Source organism: Tachyglossus aculeatus, chromosome 5, assembly GCF_015852505.1.
Source record: "Tachyglossus aculeatus isolate mTacAcu1 chromosome 5, mTacAcu1.pri, whole genome shotgun sequence".
Lineage (NCBI taxonomy): Eukaryota > Metazoa > Chordata > Mammalia > Monotremata > Tachyglossidae > Tachyglossus > Tachyglossus aculeatus.
In genome coordinates, this window is record NC_052070.1 from 95009303 (window position 1) to 95019062 (window position 9760).

Here is a 9760-nt window from a genome sequence, read left to right on the forward strand (position 1 = left end):
TACTGCTACATTACTGAAATCAGTTAAATGTTTTGTGTGCTTTCCACCTCAAATTTGGTGCTGTTGAAGAATGAATTTGAGTGAATCCTGAAGCCATATTTCATCCTTTGTGGATTTTTCATTTTGACAGGAGTCATCTCATCATTGGAATAGAGTTTCAGTTCAAGGGCCAATTTTTACTGGACAGTCCTTTTTTCAGCTGGTCTGCCCCCTGTTCAGTCCAGGTGAACCACTGCATACCCATCCAGACTGTAAGCTCATTATGGGCAGGGAACATGTCAGGTGATTCTGCTGCATTATACTTTCCCAAACACTTAGTACAGTGCTCTGCACATAGTAAGTGCTCAGTAAATACAATTGATTGCTTCAGTGCCCAGCCTCCATCCACCATGGGGCCTGCCTCTAGGTTTTGTGAGTTGGATGCAGCTCCTCTTCAGAGAGAACTAGGAGGAGAATGCAAACACTGTGAAGAAAAAAGGAGTCAGGGGACTCTGAAGAAACACTCTTGAATCAGGCAAATTCATCATGGTTCCACAAAATGGCACTAACGGCATCATTACAATGCATTTCATTCAGAGATCTATTAATGCTCCCTCTGCACTATTCCTTCTTTGAACAATGGGCCGGTTTGCTTTAAGATCCAAAGTTGTCCTGAGCCCTGCCTTTGCTAGTGCTCCACTGAGTTTTAAAAGAGGCAGAAGTTTGGCAAGGCAGGACTGTATTCTACCTTCTGCAGGATATCCCTGTTCCCATGTGAACAACTTAAGATATGATCTAAATAGTGGAAGGGTGGATATATACTGATGCTAATTAGAAATTATTTACAATTTTAATATCATTTTTCTATCACTGCATAATGGGATTCCCTTTTCATGGAGCACCTCTTCAATCATCCCACCACCAATGTCCCTCCTCTTGCTTTTCCTTATCAAATCCATGGTCAGTGTTGATTTGATAAATTCATAGGACTTGGGGATGGTTTCCTCTGGAGAATGACCTGAGAAACACATCAACAATTGGAAAGCATTTTGCAAATACTAAAATGCTCTAAAAATACAGCACTCCCACCAAGCAGAGGTAAAAGAGACGGTGAGGGGGATGTGATTAAATGTAAAAGGATTGCTCAAATTAACATCAAGCCTTGTGTACTTCTGAAAGTGGTCCCTACTGGCCAATGGCAGGCTAGATGTGAGCAGCTTTTAGGAGAAGCAACATGGACTAGTGGATAAATTATGGGCCTGAGAGTCAGAAGGACCTGGATTCTGGTCCTAGCTCTGCCACTTGTGTGCTGTGTGACCATGGACAATCACTTCACTTGAGCAATCACTTCACTTCCCTGTGTCTCAGTTGCCTCATCTGTAAAATGAAGATTAAGTCTGAGAGTCCCATGTGGGACAGGGGCTGTGTCATCATCAATCGTATTTATTGAGCGCTTACTATGTGCAGAGCACTGTACTAAGCGCTTAGCACTGTACTAAGCGCTTAACCTGATTTGCTGGTGTCTACCCCAGCAACTGGTACAGTGCCTGGCACATAGCGCTTAACACATGCCACAATTATTACTAGCTTTCTCTTGTTCCTATCTTGTATTGCCTGTCTTTCCAGTTCACTAGGGATTAAACCATTCAATCACTCAGTGTTTGTTGAGTGTCTCCTCTGTGCCAAATAGAAGAATGGACCAGTGGGAAGAGCACAGGACCTGGATTCTAATCCCAACTCTTCCACTTTCCTGCTGTATGACCTTGGGCAAGTTACTTAACTTCTCTGTGTCTCAGTTTCCTCATCTATAAAATGGTACTTGTTAAGCACTTACAATGCCCTGGGCACTGTTCTAGGTGCTGGCATGGATGCAGGCAAATCGGGTTGGATACGTTCCTCCCCTTCCCTCAAAATGGGGAGTCAGTGCTTGTCCTCCCTCCTACGTATACTGGAAACCCCTGGTGGGACAGGAACTCTGGCTCTAGGGACTGTGCTCCTTCCACTAGTCCATATTTTCAACCTTTTATTGATATCCACTTGTTCTAGTCTACTTTAAATATTTGGCCTTCTATATCTAGGCTGGAGCATGTTCAGTCCAGGCCTGACAAGAACTTAGAAATAGAATCATCTCAGAATGTTGAGAGTCTCTAACCCTATATCCCCCTCCTCATTTTCTATTCCAAGTACTGAGATGTTCCAGTTTATGTCAAAATAATTCTTGGGTATTATCTTGAAGAGATGAACAATATTCTCCAATACTCCTATCACCCCCCACTCAGGGATGCACCTGGAGAGTTTCCAGTACTCTACCAGTCTCAAATACAGGAGGGAGAGTCAAGCAGAGGCCCACCCATTCCATTCCTAGCTTGGCTAGTGGCTAACGAGTGGAAGGCAATCTGCTACAAGTCAAAACTCCCCTGTGCTGGGCAGCAGCAGCACAGGAGAGAGTCAAGGGCAGAGATTCAAGTTTACTGCTTGGAAGGAGGCAATGGTAAACCATTTCTGTATTTTTACCAAGAAAACTCTATGGATACACTACCAGAATGATTGCAGATGGAGGTGGGGCTTTCTGGGAGAGATGTGTCCATGGTATCGCTATGGGTCAGAGATGACTCAACGGTATAAGGTAACACCAACTCCTCACCCAGCTAAGAGTACCTGCCCAGTATGTACAATCCCGATTTGGTCTAGGTAAATCATCAATTGAAAAATGCACAACAGTAACATTTTATTCAGGGAAATCTTGCTCCACCCAAGTCTCAACAAGACATATCTCCCACAATTCTAAACGTTTACTCATATCTCATCACTTAGGCTGGAACTTTCTCTTCCCTCAATCTGATTCAGAAGCAGTTTGGACTGTTGAATGCTTAAATTTCCATCTCAGATGTCCCCTTTGATTCATACCCTTATGAATTTTTTATGGTATTTTATGGTATTTGTACAAGATCTAGGATAGCCACAAGCTAATCAGGTTGGACATAGTCCATGTCCCACATGGGGCTCACAGTTTTAATTCCCATTCTACAGATGAGGTAACTGAAGTACAGAGAAGTGAAATGACTTGCCCAAGGTCACACCACAGACAAATGGCAGAGGCAGTATTAGAACTCAGGTCCTTCTGATTCCTAGGTCTATGCTCTATCCACTAGTCCATGGATTCCCTTCCATCCACTTGCTTCTAAGTGGCTCTGGTGATGTCATCATCACAATAATAATAATAATAATTTTATTAAGAGTTTACCCTATTCTAGGAACTATACTCAATACTTTCCAAGGAGGGAGAATGTTTAGTCAATCCCCCATTTTACATATAAGGAAACCAAGGCACAGAGAAGTTAAGGGGCTATTTTAACAAAGTGCAGAAGGGAGTGCTCATCATTTATCATCTCTACACTGATGACACCCAAATCTACATCTCTGCCCCTGCTCTCTCTCCCTCCCTCCAGGCTCGCATCTCCTCCTGCCTTCAGGACATCTCCATCTGGATGTCTGCCCGCCACCTAAAACGCAACATGTCCAAGACTGAACTCCTTGTCTTCCCTCCCAAACCCTGCCCTCTCCCTGACTTTCCCATCACTGTTGACGGCAATACCATCCTTCCTGTCTCACAAGCCCGCAACCTTGGTGTCATCCTCGACTCCGCTCTCTCGTTCACCCCTCAAATTCAAGCCGTCACCAAAACCTGCAGGTCGCAGCTCCGCAACATTGCCAAGATCTGCCCTTACCTCTCCATCCAAACCACTACCCTGCTCATTCAAGCTCTCATCCTATCCCGTCTGGATTACTGTATCAGCCTCCTCTCCGATCTCCCATCCTCCTGTCTCTCCCCACTTCAATCCATACTTCACGCCGCTGCTCGGATTGTCTGTGTCCAGAAATGCTCTGGACATGTTACTTCCCTCCTCAAAAATCTCCAGTGGCTACCAATCAACCTACGCATCAGCAGAAACTCCTCACCCTCAGCTTCAAGGCTCTCCATCACCTCGCCCCCTCCCACCTCACCTCCCTTCTCTGCTTCTACAGCCTGGCCCACACCCTCCGCTCCTCTGCTGCTAATCTCCTCACAGTGCCTCGTTCTCGCCTGTCCCGCCGTCAACCCCTGACCCACGTCATCCCCCTGGCCTGGAATGCCCTCCCTCCCCACATTCACCAAGCTAGCTCTCTTCCTCCCTTCAAGGCCCTACTGAGAGCTCACCTCCTCCAGGAGGCCTTCCCAGACTGAGCCCTCTCCTTCCTCTGCTCCTCCTCCCCCTCTCCATCCCCCCCGCCTTACCTCCTTCCCTTCCCCACAGCACCTGTATATATGTATATATGTTTTTACGTATTTATTACCCTATTTATTTTACCTGTACATATTTATTCTATTCATTTTATTCTGTTAATATGTTTTGTTAATATGTTTTGTTCTCTGTCTCTGTCTCCCCCTTCTAGACTGTGAGCCCACTGTTGGGTAGGGACCGTCTTTATATGTTGCCAACTTGTACTTCCCAAGCGCTTAGTACAGTGCTCTGCACACCGTAAGCGCTCAATAAATATGATTGAATGAATGAATGAATTTATCACCTGTCTCAATCCTGCCTTCATTCATGGATAGAATTGTGATGGAAAATGGCTGAAAAGCTGACAGAACAAAACGAGAAACATAAACTAACACCATCAGTTGGAAATCACTATAGAGTAATAAACAACATCCTCATTGCATCGGTGGTAATGAAGATTAGAGTAACTTTGATGGGCAATAAACCAACACATCCATAGTGCACTCTCAGGAGGCTGGAGAAACTCAATCAGTCAATGGTATTTGAGTGCTTCCTATGTGCAGAGCACTGTACTAAGCCCTCAGAATCAATGGAAATTATTGAGCACTATGTGCAGATAACTGTACTAAATACTTAGAGTACAGTACAATGGAATTAGCAGACACATTCCCTGCCCAAAACGAGCTCACAGTCTAGAGGGGAAGACAAGAATGTAAACCTTGCATGACACCACTACAATACATTTAGGTGACCCTGCAGCACCAAACATTTATATCCTTACACGGAATATCTCTTCTTGGAAAGATAGTGTTGGTCAGCAAAGGGATGTTTAAAGGTAGGGTAGAATAAAAAGTGAAGTTTACTGTACATATGTAATTGCAGTCATTTGCATTTTAAATGGCTTGTGATTACAGCATGGACAGAAATGAAAGGAGGAAAGTAGAACAATAGAGGGAGGGACTGTAATGGGTTGATGGGGCATAGAGTCAGTGTTCAATTTGCTTATACTGATTCTGACCCAGGGCTTAGTATGGTGTTTAACACATAGTAAGCACTTAAACACCACAGTTATTATATGTAGATGCCAAAATTCAATAAAACTAAGTGGGATGCTGAATGGTGTTTTCTGAGAATTCCATCTTTCTCTTGTTAGCTGAATCACTCCAGAAAATAACTGTGTGACTCCCTACTATCAAGAACCTCAATCTCTGTTGCTAAACTGTTTAAGTTGCTGTCAGGCCTGTGATAGATTCACCAACAGTAGGGTCATTTACAAAACCATGTATTGTTGACTTTCTCTTTCAAAGATGATGCCACTGCCAGTGGCATGTGTTTGCATATCCAAAAGGAGCTTCTTGATCTTGTGTCCATGTAGATAGCTCATTTGCCTTGACATACTGCCCCATTGAAAGCTTGTCTCTAACAGCCTACCTCCAAAACCTGATTTTCATAAGTCTCCACTTGAGGAGAGCCATGTCTACCCAAATTGCTAGCTGCCAGGTTGATTGGTCTTCTGTAAAGGTCTCCCAATAGTCCTTGGAAATAACTCTATTACTAGAGATGATCTTCCTTATGTCTTTAAATTCTCATCTGCCTTTCCTTTTCTGGTTATATGGCAAACTTCTTAGGGCAGATGTGGGTCTACTTACTCTAGGATACTCTCCAAAGTGCTTAGTACAGTATCTTACATACAGTAAGTACTCAAATATTCTTGGTTCATTGATTGATTCACTGGATGTGCGGAAGTGTCACACAGAAAATGCAGATACCATACATAGTGAATAAATGTATTTGCACATATAGGTATATAACCTTACTGAACACACATAGTATGCTGAGACATGACAGTAACAAAGGCTTTTTTGTTGGTGGTGGTGGTGGTTGTTTTTATGGTATTTGAATGCTTACTATGTGCCAGGCATCGTACTAAGTGCTGAAGGAGACACAACCTAATCAGGTTGGACACAATCCATGTTCAATGTGGGGCTCATAGTCTTAATCCCCATTTTATAGATGAAGTAACTAAGGCCCAGAGAAGTTAAATGACTTGCTAAAGGTCACACAGCAAACAGGTGGTGGAGCTGGGGAAAGAACCTAGGTCCTCTGACTCCAAGCTCCATGCTCTTTCCGTGATACCATGCTGCTTCTCAATGATTTACAGGGATTGCATACTTTTTTAAAACTCATATTTAACTCGAGGATCAATTCTGCTCAACACTATCATGAATTTTTCTTCCAAATTCTCTTTTCTCTGCAAACTTTCTCACCACATGAATGATAGTAATTACTTTTGATCATTTTTATTTAACTGATTAGACAGTGGGATAAGGGTCTAGGTGAACATAGAGACACAGAGTTTAGGAGAGGTCTCTGCTAGGTCAAATATATATATATATAAATTATAAACAAAAACCTGAATAGCATGTCTTCAAGTATTGAGCAAAAATTGAATGAGACTGTTCATCCCAGCAACAGAGAAACCCACTTTGGAATTCTGTGCCCAGTGCAGTTCACCTTATAAAAGTACTGCATGATAGAGAAATGAGGAAGATTTAACTGAACACAAACAGAATGACACAGGGACTCAGGGATCTATGGTATTCAGGAGGGATGGGCAAAATAGTTTGGATAAAATAAAAACCAACCTGAACTTTCACCCAAGTTAAAGTGAACTCAAACTTTTGGTTTCTTGAAACACAAATATTGTATCATTTCTTTTCTCTTCACAGTATTTTTCATCTTCACCCACAATATCTAGAAGTTCCTAGTCTGATAGAGAAATAAAAGAATGAAGAACTAAGACAAAAATCTGTTTTTCTTTTTTTTTCCCCACTATGTCTAAGGTCATAAAAAAGCAGCACTTCTGAAATCTCACAAATTCTTTTCTTTTGACAGTCCCATTTCAATTATCAGCCCCCAAGAATTTAAATAGCTCAAAGAGATACCTGTCCAAATGCCATCCCCCTGTCTTTGGGGATTTATTCACCATTGGCACAACATTTTAACTCAATTGGAACTACAGACATAAACACAGCCTCATTACTATCTGTGATGCCAGATTGGTTTGTTTATGAGACTATCCTAAAGGAATCTCTGTCGGAAATGGTTGGTAAATAGGCGCAGTTGCTGATAGACTGTGTGTTCGATGGTCAGGTAATCATGGAGGAATGACAAGCAACTTTAAACTCTTTTTTCATGGAATGGAACCACAGTGTCTGGGTGGTAGTTTTGATTATGAGCTGATACTTCGGAAATTATATCTGCTATTACAAATTTGCTTAGGACATGTGGCCCAATTAAACAAAATGAACAGCATCTTCCCCTGTTAACCACTTCCACGTCTAATTTAGGAATATGTTCAAGAAGAATTTTAGTAAGTGTACAAAATATCGATCAAGGGGCAAAGGAGAATGTTCCATTGGTTCCCCAACACTTTTTGATCCCTTTTTTTGGAATGATCACCCACTGCTGGTTGTCATATATACAAGGCTCCCCTGCTTACTGTACATATTACTGCTTCATAGTTAGTCTTCTTCCTCTGCATCCCTATCTGTTGGGTTTTTTTAATGGTATTTTTAAGTGCTTACTACATGTCATATAACAATAATAATAATAATAATAATAATAATATGGTATTTGTTAAGCACTTACTATGTGTCAAGCACTGTTCTAAGCACTGGAGTAGATAAAAGGTTATCATTGTCTCACGTGGGGCTCACAGTCTTAATCCCCATTTTACAGATAGCAGGCACAGAGAAGTTAAGTGTCTTGCCCAAGGTCACAAAGCAGACAAATAGCGGAGCCGGGATTAGAAGCCAAGTACTCTAATTTCCAAGCCCGTGCTCTTTCCAAAAGTTCTGGGATAGATATAAGCTAATCCTCTAGATAGTAAACTCCTTGTAGTCAGGGAACATATCTGCCAACTCGAACTGAATTCTCCCAAGTGCTTAGCAGAGGGTTGTACACGTAGTAAGCACTCAATAAATGCCATTGACTGAATCAGTTTAGACACAGTCCATGTCCCACATGGGGCTCACAGTCTTAATTCCCATTTTACAGTGAGGTAACAGGAACAGAGAAGTTAAGTGACTTGCCCAAGGTCACACAGAAGCCACATGGCAGAGCCAGTATTAGAACCCAAGTCCTCTGACTCCAATACCTTTGCTCTTTCCAACTAAACCTGGCTGGCAGTGGATTTCATTTGGGGGACAGTGGTACTCAGCTATATTCATTTTTCCTGTAATTCTAAATCAAATCATTTGCCTCCCATTATTATTCTCCAACAAAACTTTTTCAGATAGGAAAATGGCAAGGTATCAATAAGAAAATGAAACACATTGGTTCTGGTTTTTGAACCTAGATAAATCTGAGTTCTGAAGAGCTATGTAATATTGAATAACAATTTCTAGACCAAATAAACCTTAAAGAGCCACACAGGATACTTTTATTTTTTACCTAATAAAAGGAGTTTAGTTAATACAAGGGACATAATGAATGCACCAGGGTCTTGTATATTGCCCTCTAAAAACCACATGCAGTATACTCACAGCCAGCTCCATACAGTCAGGTACACTGTGGGACCTCTTCTGGGCATTTCTTCTGCCAATATCCCTGGGATAACATAATTTTACTGTAGTTTGTGCTCAGTACTAAGCACAAGTTAGCTTGTGATCCCAAGTTGGCTAGACCCAGCCTAGAAACAAATTGGTATTGAAGCTAGTCCATAAGGATTGTACAATCTCTGTGATTTAAAGATCATTTTTGGTATCCACCTACATCTTGTGCTTTGGGCTGCTTGGTGGGGAGAAGGTGGATTAGAGAGATTGGTCTTGTGGGTTTTTTTTCCTGAAATTCCTAAGAGTGACAGCCTGTCTCCCCGATTAAGCCCAGTCCCTTCCACACTGAAGAAATGGGGTACCACTCTGTCTTTGGCATCTTCCAAATTGCCAGAACTGGATTGCATTTAGAAACAAAGAGCAGGCATCCTAGAATCAGGGAGACAAAACTTGGTTCTGCTGCCAAAGTCAATGACTTCTTTTATTACATTAACTGCCAAAAGGTAATGTCCAAGTCTTCTGGTGATTTAACAATCAGAATCCCACTTAAGTGGCCTAAAACTTGCTGATATATCACCACCTCCTGTTGTAACTATGCAGATACAGTAGCAGAGGAAAGTCTTCTGAAGAACTGAGTTCATGCATGACATATGATGTATCCGTTCAAAGGGACACATACATCTTTCTTATGGCCACCACAGTTTCTCCAGTTGTACCTTCTCTCCATCCAAATCATCTCAAATAGATGTGAGTTCTGCAGCGTTCACAGTAGTTCCTTCATTTTTAAACACATAATGGAAATGTATAACTAGTTCTCATAAAAATTTATACCTCAATTCATCCCTTTAATTTATAACAGGCCCTCCGGGTGGTTATTATTCAAACATTAATAAAATGCCTATGGATCATGAAAAGCATCAGTTTCCATATCACTCTTTCTATTTGTACACATATAAAGCCAGA

General features: G+C 41.8%; 1 non-coding gene across 1 annotated transcript; it reads left to right on the top strand.

Moving 5' to 3' along the window:
- Positions 1–2248: 2248 nt before the first annotated feature.
- Positions 2249–2386, top strand: LOC119929140. Its single transcript, XR_005451279.1, has one exon. It is a non-coding gene; the product is annotated as a small nucleolar RNA SNORA7 (small nucleolar RNA).
- Positions 2387–9760: the final 7374 nt, after the last annotated feature.